Source organism: Gopherus evgoodei, chromosome 4, assembly GCF_007399415.2.
Source record: "Gopherus evgoodei ecotype Sinaloan lineage chromosome 4, rGopEvg1_v1.p, whole genome shotgun sequence".
Classification (NCBI taxonomy): Eukaryota; Metazoa; Chordata; order Testudines; family Testudinidae; genus Gopherus; species Gopherus evgoodei.
This window is the reverse complement of record NC_044325.1, coordinates 16065300-16088284: the sequence shown is the minus strand read 5'-3', so window position 1 is coordinate 16088284 and position 22985 is coordinate 16065300. Positions and strand designations below refer to the sequence as shown.

At 44.0% G+C, this 22985-nt stretch overlaps 1 protein-coding gene across 4 annotated transcripts in view; it reads right to left on the bottom strand.

The window, feature by feature from the left end:
• The window catches only part of SYT16 (synaptotagmin 16), a 148843-nt gene that overhangs the window by 78862 nt on the left and 46996 nt on the right, over nt 1-22985 (bottom strand). The window contains exon 1 of one of the 4 annotated variants that reach the window (XM_030558538.1): nt 5885-6120. The exons of the other annotated variants lie outside the window; for them this stretch is intronic. The gene's annotated coding sequence lies outside the window, so the exon portion shown is untranslated. Of the gene's footprint in view, nt 1-5884; nt 6121-22985 lie in introns of those variants that run through there. 4 annotated transcript variants of the gene reach the window in all.

Sequence of the window (22985 nt, the reverse complement as noted above, 5' to 3'; positions counted from 1 at the left end):
GCAGCGACCATGGAGGCCAAATCTTCGGCCGCCCTGGTCACGCCCGGCAGCATTTAGGCGGAGGAATCTGGGGCAAGGAGGGCACGGGAAGGGCCGCCTGCAGCAAGTAAGGGGAGGAGCAGCACGCAGGGGAACCACTCCCCGCCCCAGCTCACCTCTGCTCCGCCTCCTCCCCTGAGCACACTGCCCCGCTCTGGTTCTTTCCCTCTCAGGCTTGCGGCGCCAAACAGTTGATTGGCGCCATGAGCCTGGGAGGCGGGAGAAGTGGAGTGGCAACGGGCGCTCGGAAAGGAGGCGAAGCAGAGGTGAGCTGGGGCAGGGAGCTGCTGCATGGCTCCCCGGGCTGGGGGGAGCTGCCACAGGGCTCGGGGGGGCTGGGAGAAACATCCTTGCACCAGCCCTGCAGGCCTTATAAGAAGGCCAGGGCAGCCAGAAGCTCAGGAGTTTCTCTCTGCTTGTAGAGAGAGAGAAGAGTTTGGCTGCTAGGGAGCTGAGCAGGGTACTGGGAGTGGAGCAGGGCTGGGGGAAGGCTAGAGGAGCTGCGGAGCTCTGGCCTAGGAAAGCCCCAGGCTGCAGGCCTAGCTGAAGGCCTAAGACCTGCACCGGGGCTGCAGAGGGGCAGCCCAGCTAGAGAGAGAGGCAGCAGATCCAATCCAGCCTTGCCTGTGATGAGTGACGTATTCTGCAGTCTGCCCCAGGGAGTGGGGCTAGATGGTGACTGACAGTAGCCTTACACTGAGGTGAGGTGGGGTTACTGGGTGGGGGATCCCCTGGGTGGGGAGACTCAGAGAGTGTGGGGGTACTGCCAGGGGAGCAGCAACCCAGAGAAAGGGGCACCAGGGTCCTGGTAGGGACACGGGGGCCAGCAGTATGGCGGATCACCAGCCTGCAGGGGGCGCTCCAGGACGCTGGAAGAGCTAATTTCCATGGATGACCAGCAGGAGGAGCCACAGGGGTGAGTCCACTCCCTTACACCCTCCATTATGCCAGGAATAGGTGTCTGTCTCTCTCTCTCTCCACCCTCGAGAGCTGGCCACACTGCTTGCATCATCAGCCACATCATGCTAAGACCAACATTTAATTTTTAAAGCTGATTTCTGGGTCAGTGTTTACCTTGCATCAACAAGAAAATGCTCCGGCATGTGGAGGGCACCCAAAAGCCTTTGTATGCTTTGTCGGGTCAATTAGGTGGACCAAGAACAATGATCTGTGCCTTCCCAAGAGACACAGAGTACACATCTTCACACTGCAGTGCTCAGAGCTCTTTTTCTTTCCCATAGCAAACACTGGCAACTAGCAAACGACTTCTCAGGATACTGAAAATTGGCTACAGAACCCCTCATCTCTAGAGCACCAGTTCAAATGCAGAGCATGGAGAGCGTGCCTGAACGAGGTTACCATCTGATGATCTACATCAATGGAGTTTGGCGGTCTCAGTCCATCTCCCAGCAGAGAAGGTATCCATATCCCTCTCACACATCATAGTTGACACTAACTGTCAACCTTATCAATGGTCTCAGAAGAGGCCTCAATTCAGAAAGATACTTAAAGTGCACATGCTTCAGTCCCACTGAAGTCAAGCAGCCAGAAGGATCAAGGACTGAAGGAAGACAGAAACCATTCACATTTTTAGAAGTGGTTCCTCCAGGTGAGAGCTGAGACCCATCGGCAGGTCAGCACGGGGAAGCTTGCACTACTGTTGCTTGTCCTGCAAATAAGTATGAACACCTCAGTTTCCAGGGCTGTCAGTCTGCAACCTTTCTTGAACACTAAAGTCATACCATTTCTTTTAAGATCGCTCTCTCATTACCATAGTACCACTAATGCAGTATTTTGAGACAGTGAGGGGATAACATGCATCACTGTGATGATACATCCATCAATTGCTATCCTCTCAAAATGTAAATAAGCAAGCACTCAAACAGACTTTAAAGAATATGCCCATACTTCCCCCCACCCCCCTTGCTCTTCCATTACTCATTTCCTTCCTTGTGACACTAACGGCATCATGAGCTCATAAGAGATCAAACTCTCGCATTCAGGCCTGCCTCCTCTGCACACTGAAAGCATGAGGTGATTGCTCCAGAATTTCCACAAACATCCCCTGCCGGTTTCCTCCTGCATTAACAGAGGCTTACCGAGCATGACCTACCTTCCCCTCAAGGACAAGAGAAGCAAAAAGGTCATTCTGATGGTCTCGTTTGCCTTACCTAGACTTGATAAGCTCTAAGAGAGAGAGGCCTTGTTACCACCACTCACCCCACGTGTCTCTTATAACCTGTACTGCCACCCACAGAACTCTTTGCAAGGGACTTCTATTAATAAAAGGAAATAAACATTTTGGCGTGTGAGGTTTATTATTTTCTCTGATTTGATGTGTGGCAAAGAATGAGTTAATCCTAATTAGAATCCTCCTGCCCCCATTATTCTCATCCTACAAATGCCAATCTTCCTAGTTTCACCCCTTTGACCCCAAACACGACAACTCATTACCACCAAAGGCTGGACAGCAGCTCCTTTCAAAGACCTGAATAAACCCTATTCCATCATCAATTGACCAAGGACCATGCACCAATAAATCTTCTGCTGAAGGCAAAGTGTGTTGCCTTGGCAACCTGCCTGACCTCCATTGCCCCAGGGAATGAAAACATGCTGCCAATAAGAGATTTCAATGAATCTACCCAATCTCTCAATACTTATAGGATTTCCCATCTCTAGATAGCAGGTCATGCGCCCAGATGGAGCAGGGCACCCTGAATACAGACCTGGTTTCTTCTTGCCCTACCATTTCCTAGCTCTCTCCTTAGGCTGCAGTCTTCTCCTGATGGTTATATAATGAGATGAAAAATTAGCCCAGGGTGTACTTACAAAGCCTGCTTGTGAACTCTCTGTCCTGGGCTTTGACAGGTATTTCTAATTGCCTAGAAGCCATTTCAGCATAGGCAGCTACGGAAAGGAAGGGGAGGAGATCATTTGCCATCTGAGATCGAGCTGATCATCATACCTACGAAAGGGTTTATGCTACAAATGACCCCACTGCAGGGGGCCACCATGTGAGCTGTGCTGCAGACTGGCTTTTAGATGCCTAGCAGAGTTCTACGTGTACCACAAGCTCAGAGGTATGCGTCGCAGGCACGCCGAGTTCTATCCACTCTTCTTCTTGGTGGGTTCCCATTAAACACTCACTTGTAATAGGTCCTGGAGGATTTTTACTGTGGCTGGGTGCAAATACCTTAGGAACACATTTTAGCATGTAGTTACAGAAGGAAGGTAGGGGATTTGTAAACCCTGTAGCCCCAAGGAAACAGTTTAGTGTGAGGGTATAAAGTTTGCTCTGCCCTTTTGGTTCATTTTTTCTTGCTAAAGCCTTCTCTTTCAGGGCACAGAATAGAAGTCTTAGACCCATGATCTCACCAGCTGGGTCTTGCTCTGCCTCTAGTGTTTGAGGAATTGAATGATGAACTTGTCAGAGGGTGGATATTCCCCAGTCTTCCCTGAGTGGTGCATCCCACTGCATGGGATTGCTGGCACGCTGCCTCCCATATCGCCCCACCTGGCTCCCCAGAACCCAGTTCAGCTACTTGGGAATAGACCTTGGCTACTGAGGAATACAATCAAGGAACTGTTGTGCAAAAAGCCAAGTTTTTCAAGGGATACTGCAAGAAGAAGACGACTGCTTGTAACACAGGGTGTGGTTTCCAGGAAAGAATGTGCCACGGGAGATTTCTGGACTTGTAGTATCAACCAGGTCCCCAGCGCCCGGTGAGTGTGTTCTAAAAATAACTGGTCATGGGAGAATGCAAAAGCCATTAAAGCAAATACTAAGAAAAAATGGACTGAGGTTATTGGCTCCACTTATTTAACACAATGGAGTATTCTGCTAATGCTACCACCTTCTATATTAAAAGTGGCATGTGACCTTTCATCAACATATTAGCATAATGAACCTGCTGGTTTGTTACAGGGTGACCTGGCGAGGAAGAATTGTCCCACAGGCCGTCCTGGGAAAGGCAGAGGCCAAGCCAGCATTTAGCTAGCCGGGGGCTTCGGGACCAGTGAAAGGAAAGGAAATTTGGGAGCATGACAGATTAGGAACTGAAACTGGCCTTAATGGTTGGGAGAACAGCTGGTCCTATGCCTTCCTCCCACCTTCCACTGGCATCCTCATACACTGCCTTTGACCTGTCCCCTGAAGCGCAAGGTTGAGCAAGCCCTGTACAATCAATGGAATTCAACCACAGATGAGTTTGACCAACGGTATTTGCTATTGTAGGGGATGATCCTAAAGTCACTGAAGTCAAAAGGGAAGTTTTGCCACTGAGTTTAGTGGGAGCAGGAGAAGGCTCAGAGAAAGCAAATGCTGATGATTCATTATTATTTATATCACATCACCTAGGAGCTCCAGTCATGGTCCAAAACCCCACTGCGCTAGGTGCTGTACAAAACACAGAACAAAAAAGACAGTCCCTGCCCCAAAGAGTTGACAATCTGAGTATCAGACAAGAGAAAACAGATGGATACAGAAAGATGAGGGAGTACAAGGAAACAATGAGACAATGTTGGTCGGCATCATAGACAGTGGTCTCGGCCCACTACCAGCCTAACCATTGTCAAGCTTTTTGTAGTTTATAGGAGGGATTTAAAGGAGGATAATTAGATCGTTTTGTGGCTATTTACAGGGAGCGCCTCCTAGTTGTGAGAGGTGCTTTGTTTGACAATTTAACAAGTGGGCAGTGAAGGCTAGCACTGTGGGCTGATCGGAGGAGAGAGTCAACATCTGAATGACAGATGAAAGGTCAGGTAGGGATAGGCTGTGAAAGGCCTTGAAAATAAAAACCAGTAGTTTATGTTTGATGCAATAGAGAAGGGGGAACCAGTGAAGGAATAGAGACAGAGAGGTGACAGGGTTCAAGGGACAGGCTAGGAAAATTGACTATGCAAGTTACTTCAGAGCCAGCTATGCCCCCTCTGAAAATGTTATATTCCAATATTATACAGTCTATATACACAAGGTCCCTTATAAATGAAAGCAATTGTGATTCTGGCTGGAAAGATTCATATATGTCAGGAGATTTCAAAAGCAACACCTAGGAGTTTTTTAAGCAGCACATGCTCCATTCTCGTGGTCAGCATTTGAGTGCAGCATGCCTTAAGAAACAGAGGGAGGTGGAAAAAAAAAATCAAAGACTTCTAACTGAACTACATTCAATGAGAAGCTACATTAAAATCACATCTATACATTTTATAGGTGTTTGTATTTCCGGTATATGCAATGTTCTACCTCGTGTACAAAAATCCCCAGAAAAAAAATTGTAAAAACTTTCAAACATAAGTGACGACAATCCTGAGATGTTTTGAAAGAGAGAAAGCTGTGCTATGGAGTGTTGCTTTTATTTTACATATATTTTGGCTCCCGCCAACCATTATTCTACATTTGGGCCCTATAAAAAAGACAACGCTGTGTTCTTAACCTAAGTCATTCAAAAATAACTGCAGGTATTTGTGTTTCTCCCCATATAACGATGTGAGGCTATATTTGCTCTTTGTTTGAGGAGGTGGTGAATGGTTAACACCTGTGTTTATCCTATACATCCACCCAGTGTTATTGCTTTATTGTTCTACAGTAAAGATGGAAGCTCTTCTGTAATGATAGTATGAAAGAATACAATGTAAGTACAAAGAAAAAAGGGCATTGGTGCTTTTCGTATGGTTACCGGAGGCTTCTAACAGTACTTCAGAAACATACATAAATGTGGTTCTAAATACAAAGTAACACAGGCATTTGCAACACAAGATTTATGTTAAAGCTATATCACTCATGAAGTTACAAAGTGAAAAGGTTTGTTTCTATCCAGGAAGTATTTATTCAAAATACTAGACTTACCTATTTTCCCTTAAAGTAGCAGGATAAGTCAAACAAGACGTAAAACTTCCCAAGTGTGCTTCCTTCACTGATATAGTGTATGTTGTGAATAATACAACTCCAAAGTCAATAGTAGTTCCTTTACTTTCAATCCAGGACAGGTTCCTAAATCCTGCTTTCCTTTCAGATCTGTGGAGTTCACACTAGCTGGACAGAGAAAGACAGCCGTATAGACCTGTGTTTCACAAATGGGAGTGGTGCTTTCTCTCCCCCTCTCTGTACTAGATGATTTACTGTCCCAGAGAACAAGGAAGGCTGCTAGTTCATAAACATGTGACAATCACCAAAGGAATGTTAGCCAAAGAGGTGGCAGAGAAAGCAGACTGAATCACTCCCAACGGTGGCTGCTTATAAACTTCTACCATAACTATAATATTTCCTGAACATGTAGTTACCTGTATGGATATTAGCACTTTCTTTACTTGGTCAATTATCTTGCTGACAAATTCACCAGAAAAAAAAAAATAATTCAAATTTCCAGTTCAAGGATATAATTTCCTGCCCTGCCTAAACTCAAACTCTAGCCATAAACATTTTGGATCAGCTAACAAAATGTATCTTTCCTACTGTTGGATCCAATAGGCTCGCAATGAAAAGTTGTCATAAACAGATAAGTAAGAGTTAATAGAACAAAAGTACTTCATATCTCTTTTGCCTGTAAAGGGTTAACAAGATCAGTGAGCCTGGCAGTCACCTGGCCAGAGGACCAATCAGGGGACAGGATACTTTCAAATCTTGAGGGAGGGAAGTTTTTGTGTGTGCTGTTAGATTTTGGTTGTTGTTCTCTCTGGGTTCTGAGAGTGACCAGACGTGCAACCAAGTTTCTCTCCAATCTCTCTGATACAGTCTCTTATATGTCCAGAATAGTAAGTACTAGGTAGATAAGGCGAGTTAGGCTTATGTTTGTTTTCTTTATTTGCAAATGTGTATTTGGCTGAAAGGAGTTCCAATTTGTATTTTGCTGAAAGGGTTTACTTTCCTTGTGTTAAGATCCAGAGGGACTGGGTCTTGGGGGTCCCCGGGCAAGGTTTTGGGGGGGACCAGAGTGTACCAGGCACTGGAATTCCTGGTTGGTGGCAGCGCTACAAGTTCTAAGCTGGTAATTGAGCTTAGAGGAATTCATGCAGGTACCCCATCTTTTGGACACTAAGGTTCAGAGTGGGGGATTATACCATGACAAAAGTAAATTAAGGATCACAGCTGGTACTGATAATGTTTCATCTCAAGGGACTATCCCACCGGTAGCAAGGAACAGAACTACACTCTTTGCCAGGCCTCAGTCAGTCATGACTTCATTGAATAGATCTACACAGCCTTGAGCTGAGCCCGGTTTCACCTCCCAGGATTCCAAAGTTAGAAGAGCAAACAAGTTGCGATGGTTATGCTTTTGCGGGTGGGATTTGCATGCATTACGAGGTAAACTGTTCTCAGAGTAAAAGTGGAAGCTTGTGCCTTGCTCTACCTAAGCAGAACAGCATTGCTCACAATTGCACACTGGGTGATATACTAACCAGTTACATGCCCACTGAGCATGCAAAGAGATGCATAATTAATAACGGAGAGTGTTTCTTGTAAAACTATGCTTCGCTGACAACAAAAGGTACAAAATGCGCTTCTATTTTTTTTTAATCTTATCGTCCTTTTAAGGGAGATTTTTGATCCTATAATACTGACTATAGTGCCATATTGTGTGTTCAGTGCTCATATACAGCAGCCACTAACATCACCTGTATGCAGGAATCATTAAGGCACAATATGGCCCTTAGTTTACTGGTTTACACTGAATGAGCAGGGTGAATCCAAACTCACCCTCACTGCCTGCAGAGGGGCCTTTTGCATCAGAACCAGAGCAATTCCCAGTGGTGGCAACACTGTAGTAGTTAGAGCACGATTTTTTAAAAAACCTTTCATATCTGGTGCATCTCAATGAGAGCAGTGGAAAGGTCCTCAATAAAACCACATCACTGGGCATAGTTACTGCAGCAAAGACTAGATTGAAAAAGAAGAAGTCAGTGATTTGTCCTGGCCTCAATGGGAGTTTTGCTATTGACTTTAATAGGGCCAGGGCCTGCTTCAGTCTTTGAAGAATCATAGAATATCAGGGTTGGAAGGGACCTCAGGAGGTCATCTAGTCCAACTCCCTGCTCAAAGCAGGACAAATCCCAAGACAGTTTTTTTTTTTTAAACCAGTTCCCTAAATGGCCTCCTCAAGGATTGAACTCACAACCCTGGATTTAGTAGGCCAATGCTCAAACCACTGAGCTATCCCTCCCCCCAAAGAGCATTACAATTTCCTGAAGGTTTGTAAGGGGCAACCTATTGGTTTGCCAGTTTTAGGTACTCAGCTGGTCTCCAATCACTATAGTATCTGAGCACTTCAAACATCAGTATTTAACCTGAACACTCCTGTGAAGTAGAGCACTGCTATTATCCCCATTTTATAGATGAGAAATAGAAGCAGAGAGAGACTTTCCCAAGATCACACAGGAAGTCTGGCTGAGCAGAGAACTGAGCCCAAGTCTCCCAAGTCCTAGATTAGACCAGTGGTTCTCAACCGGGGGTACGCGTACCCCTGAAGGTAGGCTGAGGTCTTCCAGAGGGTAGATCAACTCATCTAGATATTTGCCCCATTTTATAACAGGTTACATGAAAAGCACCAGCAAGGTCAGTACAAATTAAAATTTAATACAGACAATGACTTGTTTATACTGTTCTATATACTGTACACTGAAATGTAAGTATAATATTTATATTCCAATTTATTTTGTAATAGTATGGTAAAAATGAGAAAGCAAGCCATTTTTCAGTCATAGTGTGCTGTGACACTTTTGCATTTTTATGTCTGATTATGTGAGCAAGTAGTTTTTCACTGAGGTGGAACTTGGGGGTACACAAGACAAATCAGGCTCCTGAAAGGGGTACAGTAGTCTGGAAAGGTTGAGAGGCACTGTATTAGACCATCCTAGCCCATAACCCTCATGACTTCACTACTCATTGCAGCGGGGCCCAACATACCGGTGGAAACCCATACTGGGGTCTATTTGCATTTGGCTGAATTCATGCATGCGACGTGAAAACAAAAAGACCTCAAATGTCTGTCTGACTGAAAAGCTACTTAATGCACCTCCAGGTGCTTCACCTCTCTTGGGTAACATTCTGACACCTCCACTCCTCCCACGGTGCATCAAGGACTTAAATGGACTTTTCAGGACTTGACTTTTTTTTTTTAATTATATAAATACTATTCTTTAATCCCTTTGCCAGCCCCTGGACTGCTGCCGAGCCAGAGGGGGACAAGGGAGACTAGGACAGGTTGGACAAGGAGACTAGGACAAGCAACCAGATGGAAAAAGACTGACTTCCTGGGCAAGAAGATTGGAACTGGAAGCCAGAGCTGATGAGGAAGCTGGAATGTAGAGACAGATCTGAAAATAGGTGGGCAAAGAAACTGGAATAAGGACCCATGTGGTGGGAGGACACCATTTGGATGAGTAGACTAGGACCGAGAGCGAGTGGGTATGACAAACACAGGGAGGGGGGAGAGAGAGATCGATCAGACAAGGAGCCAGGAGAGGAGAACTGGGAGTGGCCGGGCGAGGAGACTGGATCTAGAATGAGGCACCCGATGACTGAGGACTGGGATGGGTTTCATGGGGAGAGTCAGACTGGGACACGGCTCCAGAGGTATGGAAGAGACAGGACTGGGCCAGGGACTGGTTAGAGGGGAAGGGTCAGAAGTGTCTGTGCCCACTTTAACACACTCCCCTTCAGAGCCCAAAATAGAATCCAAGATTTCTGAGCCTCACCGTTCCTCTGCTTTCAGAAAATAGCTGTGAATCCACTGGCAAAGGTGTCTCATCCTGCTCTACGTTGGTATACAGAGGATGACAACCTACTATGCTATCAGTTACTCCACCAGCTAAAGTGGCAGAGGCCTGTGCAACAGATTGAAAGGTTCCAACTTTGCTGATGACCTATGCGGGTAATAATATGCCACATGATGGAATTTCTGTGGATTTTTTTCTTCATTTGTCTTTTTAAAAACATAGGAAACTACACACAAAGTTTAACACAAAAACTGTGTTAAAAATATAAAGGCTCCACAATCAAGTACTCACAAGTTAGGAAATGCTAGGTGCATTCATTGCCCAAGATGGACCTGCTCAGGCAATGAATCAGACTTGTGTAGCAAAGGAGGCTGTAGTCTGTAAGACCATTGCTTTATTTGTTGAAAAAGTTGCTTGGTGTGATGTGAAAGGGGCAGGAGATTGCAGGAAGAGAAACGACTGTCTCATGGTCAAGGCAGCTGAATGCTGCCTTAGGGGATTGGAATCTATCCTTGTGGCTGCCACAGAGTTCCTATGGGATGCAAACAAGTCCCTCGAACCCAGACTTATCACAAGTGGTCACTAATTGTGTGTTCCTCATTTTCTGGATGCCTGACTTGAGACCTTGGGGTCCGATCAGCAGAAATGTTGAGCACTCCCAGTTGCAATTGAACTCAGTGGGAGCTGTGAACCCATAAAGTGCATGTGCAACCTTAATTCTGGCATTTCCATACCATTTCTTGTCTTTGTGTCCTTGATAATGTTCCTTTAATGTAAGTTTTGTGTAATATATTACAGAACATTCATCTCCATAATTCACCAGGGCTGTCACAACCAGCAGAGCCATGGAGAAAGATTTAAGTCATCAAACCCAACCCTCTTGCATTTTGCAGATTTACTCACTACCATCCTTCCCATCAATATCTTATCCTGGCCTATCTTGCTCTTGAATTTGTGCAGTGATCTATAATAAGACAATGGAAACACCAGCACAGAAATCTTGCTATATAATGTAGAGAGAATAAAACTCTCATCCTTGTCTGCTTTGTATTTCTCTTTTTCATCCTACTTTTTGGTTTTTACACAGTTGTGCTAACAACACTGGAGCAGAAGCTGCAGAAATTCAATATCCTTTTCAAATAAAAAAAATAAGTTATTCGTCAACCATGAGGTAAACTGTAGAAATACTCCTTTTATGCCCCATTAAATGTCAAGCTGTTATTTTTAAAATCTGGACAATAGTCTTCACGTAAATCTTTGCACTGTTTTAAAGATCAAACATCCTTTCACCTGAGAATCACAGAAAGACTAGTTACCCTGGTAACATAATTTGCTTCCAGTTCAATGGAACAGTGCAATCCTTTTCATGGGTTCAGTGAACACAGCAGCCAATCAGTGCTCAGGAAGTCAGGTTCTCTTTCAAAGCTCTATAAAAAGTCTGTTGCCAAGGTGTCTTTGTAATGTATAAATGAACCTCTTATGAACTGATTTTAATTCTTCTGTTTAAAGCTACACTAAAGCACAGATCTCCCAAAAAGCCATAAGCCGTAAAACACCTAAGCCTTCTCATTTATCTGCACTTGCTTTTTTTATTTTAAAATGAGGCAAGCTTCTTGGCATATTCTCACACCATATTTTCCCCCTCAAATGGCAATTAGCTAATTGAACAAGAGTTCAAAGGAGTATCATTCTGAACCCCGCTTGCCCTGACACTGGTACAAATATATGTCATAGTCTAAAGATTGGCATCCGAAGGCCTTATAATCATTTCACAGAAAGGGCTATATCAGCCTTTCCCTCTTAAGAAAAAAAAAAAACACACCCCAGAAGAGGGGCAAAGTCACTTGATGAACCTAACCCTGCAGAACCCAAGGCCCTCTGAAGGGGGAGGTGAGGAAGGCTTGTGAATAGGGGAGAGGGAGAGTCCCTTCTAGCCAAATGGATGCTTCAAGATACCTAGGAAAACCTCACAGATCTCAGGAGATCCCACTCCATGGCCCAACTTCCCCAGACCTGACTAGCACAGCTCTCCCTGTGATGCCATTGACTCCCCATCCACACGTGGACCCTTCCCTCTCCTCTCCCCCCAGTCCTCCCCCACCCCCACCGGAAGCTAGACAGTATGAAGCAGAATCAGGGGATGGGGTTAATGCTGACAGGCCAATATCAATTCACAGAGAATTTCTCTCATGGGAGATGATGTCACACATAGCAACTCTGTCCCTCTCACTGGCTATATCCCATAAAGCAGCAGAGCTTTGCGCAAAGGGATAACTGTGTTAGTTCCCTTTCTTTCCTATTACACCAGGAAGAAACAGTCCCACTCCTTTCAATCCCACTATCCCATGCATCAGGGGCCATAATTATGCCGCACAAACGGAGAACACACTCCAGCCACACTCACATTTTGTATGGAAGTAGCTAAGAAAAATTCCTTGCTCAGCAGAATCCTTGCTCATAGTCCCATTGCGTAGCTGAGAGAGTGATTACTTGTGAGAATAAGAACTACTCACTGACTAAAGCCTGGGTCTGCACTTGACAGTTGTATAGGGGTATGAAATTTTACAGAAATAGTTATACCGGTAAAACACCTACTGCAGGTGCGGTTATACTGGTATAAAGGTATGTGCATCTAGCTTATTCCCCTTCCTACACCAGTATATCTGTGCCTGCACTACACAGGTTGTACCACTTTACCTAAACTAGCACTTGCTGGTGTAGCCAAGCCCTCTGTGTTGCAGGAACTGGCCCATAATTTGTATGCATAACTTGATAGCATTATGCCAAAACAAATTTCAAATCTCCTTAGTTAATGCATTTGGGTAGTCAGAGAGAGGACAAGCCTTTCTAAATCTCCCTAGACTTTAAATTTCATCAGATTTCATTTAGGAATTTGTTGATATTCACCTCCCAATACATTTTGATGTTAGCATTAGCATTTAAATATCTATCATTATTAATGCCTATTGTCCAAATCTGAAACAGATCCTCTGTGCACCTGCTGTGATGGCAGCTGTACTAATGATTGGCGGGTTTCCTTTTCAACTTATTTTTTAAAGTGCCAACACCATTTTAAGAGAACTCCACAGCCTTTGCCAGTATCGAACACAGCGGTGACATGAGCCATTGTCATTTTAGTTTCACCATAAATTGATCATCACGGAGCACACAGCCTGTACAAATGCATCTGCAGGCAGCCATTAACAATGTAGCAAGGTTTCAAAAAACGTATACGTGGGCACGCACACAACACAGTCACCGTATCTTGCATTCATAAAGGTTTAGCAGGGAGCACAGAACACAGCTCCTTAGACTTGTCAGAGAGGAGAGCGCTCCTAGTGCTGTGAACTCATTGAAAAATGGACCTTTCTAGTAAGAAGTAATAAAGGACTTTAAAGGGAGCAACATTTAAAATACACTCAGGACACTGTAAACTGGGTAAGAATGCAGGTTTACGGGAAGGCCCAGTCCACAAATGAACTGGAGGCCCCAATCGTACGGACATCAATTAAATATGCCTAAAGGCTCCTTATCAAGTGAGGGGTAAAATGTGAGATTCCATTCATAATTTGCTGAATTTGCCCACTATTTCATTCATCTGGGGTGATGTGTCCCAGCGGAGGAGAAACTAGGAGATGAACCTGTTCAACACCATTAGTCATGCTCAACAGCGATGTGCCAGCACAGGAGTAAGTGACAGGGTTTCAGAGTCCCGGGAAGAAGGGTTTTGTTAAAACTGGACCAGGAGAAGCCACATATAAACTAATGCTATGTCGCGGTTCCAGTGTATTTTCTTACAAAGCTTTAAAAACAGAGCATAACGTGACTGTCATGTAACTATTACCGTGTTTGAAAACTGTTCAAACACAATACAACCCCTAACATGGGCAGAGATTAATAGTCCTACCCATACTCAGAAGTGTTAACCAAAACCATGCATGGACTAGGCCCACAGTGGGGAAAGTCCTTTGCAAATCTGGTGTGCAGGAATACCCAGGGTGCAAAACACATGGTGTGAACACTCGTGCCTGGTGAGATTATTCATGCTGCCACATTCCAACCAAACTGCAACCATGTGTTTGGCTCATCGGTTCCAGCACGTTCTTCCAGTTATTTAACAGCCAAGCTGGCTACTGTACTGCTTATTCTGCTAAGAACATGCTCTAAGGCATGGCTGAACTGGTGGGGCACTGGGTTCTTTCCCTCTGTACTTTTGCATGCTCTGCCCAAGACTTAAGATTCAATTTGGCTCTCACCCAAGGGCCTAATCCAGTGCTCAGTGAAATCTGTGGAAAGACTCCCATTGTCTTCAATGGACTTTGGACTGGACCCATAATGTATCAATCCTACTTATTTCACTGGATGTTGCAGGGGAGTCCCTGAAGGTAAAGGGCTTGACTGTTTACTGCAGCCCGCATCCTTCATGTTGCTCCAGCACCATCATTTGCCCCAGCATAGAGGGCTCTGCTCAGCCACAGCACAGCTGGGGCTCTGAGACACCTCCCCTCCCAATCCTAGGCACAAGGGAGTACAAAGAGAGCAAGGAGACTGGCTGGCGTGCTCCTGAGACTGCAATTCCTGGCTGCCCATGGACCCCAGAATGCTGGCTGCTGTAACTGGACCAAATGACTGTCCTTCTTCCTGCCCCTATCCTAAGTACAGAAACAGAGGGACAGAGAACTGGAGTCCGAACCAGGCCCAGAGGCCAAATCCCAAAGTCCAAACTTAGTTCTTCATCACGTAAAACCACCGCTGCTGTCAATGGTGGCTCTGCCTCACTCAGATTAGCATGATTTGTCCTTCCATCACTGTGACACAGGAACCAATTGCATTTGGGGGGTGGGGGGGTAGTTCTCATGCTGTGACTTGTAGAGCGTAGAAGCCACCAAATGCAATAGGAACGTCCATGACGTTCTGTCCTGAGCAAACCCCACAGGTAAGTGGGGAACAAGACCTGGGAGATGGGTTGGAAACAGGAGGGAGCACGGGCTATAATGGCAGAGAGAAAGGAGGGTCAGGGCAAAGCTGGGAGGCAAGATCAAACCAGTATCTTAGATGCCTATACACAAATGCAAGAAGTATGGGTAATAAGCAGGAAGAACTGGAGGTGCTAATAAATAAATACAACTATGACATTGTTGGCATTACTGAAACTTGGTGGGATAATACACACGACTGGAATGTTGGTGTGGATGGGTATAGTTTGCTCAGGAAGAATAGACAAGGGAAAAAGGGAGGAGGTGTTGCCTTATATATTTAAAATGTACACACTTGGACTGAGGTGGAGATGGATATAGGAGATGGAAGTGTTGAGAGTCTCTGGGTTAGGCTAAAAGGGGTAAAAAACACGGGTGATGTCGTGGCTGGGGGTCTACTACAGGCCACCTAATCAGGTGGAAGAGGTGGATGAGGCTTTTTTCAAACAACTAACAAAATCATCCAAAGCCCAAGATTTGGTGGTGATGGGGGACTTCAACTATCCAGATATATGTTGGGAAAATAACACCGTGGGGCACAGACTATCCAATAGGTTCCTGGACTGCATTGCAGACAACTTTTTATTTCAGAAAGTTGAAAAAGCTACTAGGGGGGAAGCTGTTCTAGACTTGATTTTAACAAATAGGGAGGAACTCGTTGAGAATTTGAAAGTAGAAGGAAGCTTGGGTGAAAGTGATCATGAAATCATAGAGTTTGCAGTTCTAAGGAAGGGTAGAAGGGAGTACAGCAAAATAGAGACAATGGAATTCAGGAAGGCAGATTTTGGTAAGCTCAGAGAGCTGATAGGTAAGGTCCCATGGGAATCAAGACTGAGGGGAAAAACAACTGAGGAGAGTTGGCAGTTTTTCAAAGGGACGCTATTAAGGGCCCAAAAGCAAGCTATTCCAATGGTTAGGAAAGATAGAAAATGTGGCAAAAGACCACCTTGGCTTAACCACGAGATCTTGCGTGACCTACAAAATAAAAAGGCGTCATATAAAAAATGGAAACTAGGTCAGATCACAAAGGACGAATATAGGCAAATAACACAGGAATGCAGGGGCAAGATTAGAAAGGCAAAGGTACAAAATGAGCTCAAACTAGCTATGGGAATAAAGGGAAACAAGAAGACTTTTTATCAGTACATTAGAAGCAAGAAGAAGACCAAGGACAGGGTAGGCCCACTGCTCAGTGAGGAGGGGGAAACAGTAACGGGAGACTTGAAAATGGCAGAGATGCTTAATGACTTCTTTGTTTCGGTCTTCACTGAGAAGTCTGAAGGAATGTCTAGTATAGTGAATGCTTACGGGAAGAGGGTAGGTTTAAAAGATAAAATAAAAAAAGAGCAAGTAAAAAATCACTTAGAAAAGTTAGATGCCTGCAAGTCACCAGGGCCTGATGAAATGCATCCTAGAATACTCAAGGAGTTAATGGAAGAGGTATCTGAGCCTCTAGCTATTATCTTTGGGAAATCATGGGAGACGGGGGAGATTCCAGAAGACTGGAAGGGGGCAAATATAGTGCCCATCTATAAAAAGGGAAATAAAAACAACCCAGGAAACTACAGACCAGTTAGTTTAACTTCTGTGCCAGGGAAGATAATGGAGCAGATAATTATAGAAATCATCTGCAAACACTTGGAAGGTGGTAAGGTGATAGGGAATAGCCAGCATGGATTTGTAAAGAACAAATCATGTCAAACTAATCTGATAACATTCTTTGATAGGATAACGAGCCTTGTGGATAAGGGAGAAGCGGTGGATGTGATATACCTAGACTTTAGTAAGGCATTTGATACGGTCTCGCATGATATTCTTATAGATAAACTAGGAAAGTACAATTTAGATGGGGCTACTATAAAGTGGGTGCATAACTGGCTGGATAACCGTACTCAGAGAGTAGTTGTTAATGGCTCCCAATCCTGCTGGAAAGGTATAACGAGTGGGGTTCCGCAGGGGTCTGTTCTGAGACCGGCTCTGTTCAATATCTTCATCAACGATTTAGATGTTGGCATAGAAAGTACGCTTATTAAGTTTGCGGATGATACCAAACTGGGAGGGATTGCAACTGCTTTGGAGGACGGGGTCAAAATTCAAAACGATCTGGACAAATTGGAGAAATGGATGCAGGATGAAGTTTAATAAGATAATAAAGATAAATGCAAAGTGCTCCACTTAGGAAGAAACAATCAGTTTCACACATACAGAATGGGAAGAGACTGTCTAGGAAGGAGTATGGCAGAAAGAGATCTAGGGGTCATAGTGGACCACAAGCTTAATATGAGTCAACAGTGTGATACTGTTGCAAAAAAAGCAAACGTGATTCTGGGATGCATTAACAGGTGTGTTGTAAACAAGACACAAGAAGTCATTCTTCCGCTCTACTCTGCGCTGGTTAGGCCTCAACTGGAGTATTGTGTCCAGTTCTGGGCATCGCATTTCAAGAAAGATGTGGAGAAATTGGAGAGGGTCCAGAGAAGAGCAACAAGAATGATTAAAGGTCTTGAGAAAATGACCTATGAAGGAAGGCTGAAGGAATTTTGGGTTTGTTTAGTTTGGAAAAGAGAAGACTGAGAGGGGACATGATAGCAGTTTTCAGGTATCTAAAAGAGTGTCATCAGGAGGAGGGAGAAAACTTGTTCACCTTAGCCTCCAATGATAGAACAAGAAGCTGGGCTTAAACTGCAGCAAGGGAGATTTAGGTTGGACATTAGGAAAAAGTTCCTAACTGTCAGGGTAGTTAAACACTAGAATAAATTGCCTAGGGAAGTTGTGGAATCTCCATCTCGGGAGATATTTAAGAGTAGGTTAGATAAATGTCTATTAGGGATGGTCTAGACAGTATTTGGTCCTGCCATGAGGGCAGGGGACTGGACTCGATGACCTCTCGAGGTCCCTTCCAGTCCTAGAGTCTATGAGTAAGTCCGGCGCTTTACAGGGTAGAATGCCTGAGGAGAGGTGTCTGTACACACCATCCAAACACACATACTTGTGGTTTCCATAGCAGTTGGGATCAGGCAGGGGGATTGCTGGCCCATCCAACCCTAGGTGTTGGTCATGCAGAAAGACATGAGAACCCTGGGGTGGACTTCACCCACTCCAGTAACGTTGCAGCTGCATTTAGTGCAGGTGGGTAGGCTGTCTACCGCTGAATTCTCCATTATCTTTTGTTTCCTAATACTGCTCTGAGATCATGGGTTGCTTTTTTCTAAGTATTTTAAAAATTAAAAATTAGACGTCTGGTCCACTACAAAATAGAGCTGTAACAAAAGGAACAAAAATACCCCCATGCCTCGCAGCTCTAATTTATTCAGCAGATCAAACAAATATCCTGCCTCGGGAGCTTTATCTGCCAAATGAACCTTTGCTTTGAGCTGAGGGACAGCTGTCCCAGCAGAGAGTGATATCTAAAAGCTAGTGCATGCCACTAAGCACCTGGCAACTAGAAGTGTGCTGTGCCAATTCACCAGCCCCCGAAACCTGATTCTATACATCCATCAGGGTGTACTGTGTATTCTTTACTACAGCCTAACTAGGGCAAGACATTAATCTGAAGCCTTATCTTTTTCACACTACTCTTGAATCATGCCAAGTATCATCAAAGGGAAAGGTGTCCCTTGCTGGACAATGACTATGGGTTCACCTGCAGCCCTTGGAATCTGGCTTGGTGGGCATACAGAAGCCACAAAAGCTGATGTTCTCTCCACCAGGTAATTCCCAAGCCAGAACAGAGAGAATTCCCAGGTGGAACAGCATCCCTTGCAGCCCTGGTCACGTGTACAATCAGTGTCATTAAGAGAAGTAATTAAGACTATAAGCAAATTCTGGGCCAGGGACAGTTTTCATTATGTGCCTTGTCCCTTGACTGGCACCTCTAGGCATTCTCTCTCTTCTGTGTGGAACATAGAGAGCCATCACCACTGCCTTCCACCCTTGCCCATCTCCTGCTGCACTCTTAGCTTTCAATTTGATTTCTATTGTGATTCCATATTATTCTTGCTCTCTCTCATCAGATATTTCCCTGGGGGTCCCAATCCAACACCTGTCTTACGTTATTCAGATCTTTCTTTCACATATGTCCTAGATATCTCCATTTTCATGTTTGAGTTTCTGATTCATCCTCTTCCAGAGTTCTTTATGTTTTTTTTCTGGCCATCTGCTATTAAGGGTTTGCCTACGGCAGCTGTTTATGTATTCTTGGGGTTTAGATAGTAGGTCTTATAAAAGTCCAAGTTTCAGCACCATACAGTAAGACTGATTTTACAATGATGTTAAATACTGAACATTTAGTTTGGAGGGCAAGATTTAGTTTCTCCAGATCGACTCTAGCATTACAAAGGCATATCTGGCTTTTACTATTCTAGCTTTAATGTCTTTGTCTGTTCCACTTATTGTACTTACAGTGCTGCCAAGATATGTGAAATATTGGACCTTTTCTATGTCAGAAAGTGTTACTGGTATTTCTTGTTGGGTGTTGAGACTCATGGTTTTACTTTTCAGGGCTGATTTTCAGCCCTACAAATTGTGCATAGGCCTGGAGATCATTTGTTTTGGCTTGCATGTCTCTATGGGTATGGGAGAGCAAGTTTCTATGATCTGCAAAGTTAAGGTCCTCTAACTTCTGTGTGAAAGTCCATTGTATGCCCCTTGTTTTTTCTATGAACTCTCTCATTACCCAATCCACTACCAGTAAAAAGATCATGAGAGACATGAGACATTCTTGTCTGACATCCCCTAGTAACTTCAAATGATTAGTCAGTTTGCTCTTGCATATGTCTTTGGCATGTCATTTTCACAGCAGCTCTGATGATGATCATTAATCATTAATTTCTGAAGAATTCCATAGCAGCACAGCAACTTCCAGAATACTGTTTTATCCACTGTATCAAACGCTTTGGAATTCTGTAAAATTCATATAAAATGATGAATGCCATTCAATGGCAAGATCTACGATAATACACAGGGTTACTACTTGATCTATACATGCATACTTCTGTATGAACCCTGCCTGTTGTTGTTGTAATCTTGAATGTACTACTTTATTCTGTCTAGAATAATACGTGTAAATATCTTACTTGCGATAGAGCAGTGGTCTGCAACCTTTTTTCATATGTGGATCCCTTAAAAATTTCAAGTGGAGGTGCAGATCCCTTTGGAAATCTTAGACATTGTTCACAGACCCCTAGGGGGTCCATGGACCATAGGTTGAAGACCATTGGGATAGAGAAATTTAATGCCCCTCCAGTTTTCACAGTGACTTAGGTCTCCTTTCTCTATTTAGCAGCCTCAGCAGAAGATCCTTTTTTCCACGTTTGGTATTTTTAGTTCTTCCCATATCCTTTGTAAGAGGCCTACCAAAATAAGAACCTCCATCGGAATGCTATCCGTACCTGATGCCTTTCCACTTTTTAAAATCAACTGTCTGCGCTCTGCCCTTCTGCTCTCATGATAGGCCCTAGTTCAATGTTCAGTTCTTCTCCATCCTCTGTCTCGGAGGGGTTAGCCACAGGCTTGCCACTCTGTTGACCCATAGACTTTAAGGTCAGAAGGGACCATTATGATCATCTAGTCTGACCTCCTGCACAATGCAGGCCACAGAATCTTACCCACCCACTCCTGTAACAAACCCCTAACCTATGTCTGAGTTACTGAAGTCCTCAAATCGTGGTTTGAAGACCTCAAGCTGCAGAGAATCCTCCAGCAAGTGACCCATGCCCCATGCTGCAGAGGAAGGCAAAAAACCTCCAGGGCCTCTACCAATCTGCCCTGGAGGAAAATTCCTTCCTGACTCCAAAGATGGCAATCAGTTAAACCCTGAGCTGTGGGCAAGACTCATCAGCCAGCACCTAGGAAAGAATTCTCTGTAGTAACTCAGATCACACTCCATCTAACATCCCATCACAGACCACTGGGCATACTTACCTGCTGATAATCAAAGATCCATTGCCAAATTAATTGCCAAAATTAGGCTATCCCATCATATCATCCCCTCCATAAACTTAACAAGCTTAGTCTTAAAGCCAGATATGCCTTTTGCCCCCACTACTCCCCTTGGAAGGGTGTTCCAGAACTTCACTCCTCTAACAGTTAGAAACCTTCATCTAATTTCAAGTCTAAACTTCCTAGTGTCCAGTTTATACCCAGCTGGAGACTACAGCTGGTTGAAAAATAAGTACACATTTTGTGAAAAATTAAAAAAAAATTAATAGAAAAATAAATTGAGGGATGGGTTCTTTTCTGTCCCTCTTCCCATGGCAAAAAGAAAAAGCACAAAAAAAGGAGGGGGGGTCTATTGAGGAAAATGGAGAAAAATCTCACAAAACAAAAAAGTTTAGCTTTCGGTGCTGGAAACAAAAATTTGCTTTTCAATTTAAGAAATATGGGCTTTTTTTTTTCTTTTGCAATTTTTCAGCAAAAACGTTTTGAACCAATTTTGACCAGCTCTGCTTGAAAGACCTGATAAGCAAGGAGGAACAAGAGCAGTAGCAAGAGGTGTGAGCAAGAGAGAGAGAGGGGAAATGATGAGATGGTGGAGAAAGGAAAAACTCAAGACAGAGTAGAGACACATCAAGGGGGTGAATCGCCTGAACAGAGGGGAAGGTGGATCCAAAGGAGACAATTTGTGGCTGACTAGGGGAGCGTGGGGGGGAGGAGGGAGGTGGTGACAGCACTGCCAGAGAGAGGCTCTGCTTCTGTCTGCTATTCTCAACTGTCAAAATCCTGACTGAAGGAATTGGCTGGGAAGGCTTGAGAGATGCAAGGCCTGTAAAGCTACCGCATTAATCCTGTGTGGCTCTCTGTCCCCTTCTAATGTTATAAAGAAGTTTATGAGTCTACCAGTACTTTCATGCTAGTGGGCCTCATCCTTTATCTCAAGCAGGTGAGGCTCGTGCCTTTAGATCCGGAAGTCCTGAGTTCAGTCTCTCCAAATAACCCAACTAGTCTAACCCTGAGGTTCAGAGATCGATGACAGTTCAATGCTCCAGGCAGGTTGCCATTGTAATGAGGCCTCAGGATGGGGTATCTACAGAGATTGAACCCATGACCTTTCCATCTATAAACATAAGCTACAGATGTTTAAGGTAAATAATGCGGCTCTTAAACATCTTTTTGTGGTCCAGCCACTAGAGGGAGACAGACCAACATGGATTTGTGTAGATTGCAGCTGGCGCTAATAAATCCAAAATAAACCAGTTTTAGCAAATACTAAACTAACCAACCAACTGACTTGATCCTTACATGCCTACATGGAAAAGTTATGAGTGCAGCTCACCTTTAAGTCCTTAGAATTGTGTTTTTTCTTTCCTTTTCATGGTTTCATTGATATTGAGTATCTCTTTGGTGTCTTTTTAATTTAAAATTAACTTGGTTGGCTGATTGACAGGACTCGCAAAAAGACATGCTTAAAACTATATAATCTATCTGAGATTAAATAAAAAATAGCATTCTTAGAAAAAAGTCTCTCTCCGATGTCATTCCCAAAAAACAAGATTTAAAAAAGCCAAAACAGAAAAGTCATTAGCATGCAAATCAGATTGTGCAGGTGTTGTGCATAAGCAGCAGGGAAACAACAAAGGGAAACGGGGTGGAATTGGCACAAACACTACATGTCACACACCTTGTAATTTTTTCCCTGGAGCAAATCAGATGGGAAGAGAGTCTCCTCTGCAGTGGGTATCGAAATGATTTTCATTCTTTTTAACACTTCGGTGGCCAGTGTAAAGGCCATCCTACTTCCTGTCTTATCCTAGTTCCCTTCTGCAAGGTCCCATATGTGCTCTACAGTGAGCTGTACCTAAATCCTATGCCAGGTCCTCTGATTTCCATGGCAACTTTGTTTAAAATCTAAAACAGTCGATTTTATTGAATTCAATATGAAAATTAACAATAAACAGTAAATGAGACCCAGATCCCAGGGGGTGAGGCCCATAAGTACCTAGATAGAGTGGTTATATAGCACCCAGACATTTTCAGTGACCCTCATTTTTGTACTAGCAACATATGACTGTGTTGCAGAAGTTAGCAGGGGGCACAGCTGGAAGACTTTGGCACCTTGGGATGGTGAGCTGCAGTCCGACAAACAGAAGGAACCATCAAGCTAATCTAAAATGATCAGCTAGTGAAATAAGTAAAAATGTTGACAAACATACAACTTTAGGTTTCAGAATTAATACTCGGTGCTATGAATAGAACAGTTCACACCTCTTTTAGGAGATATAGTTGCAGGCTGTGTTCAGACCCTGGAAAACATTACTGCAC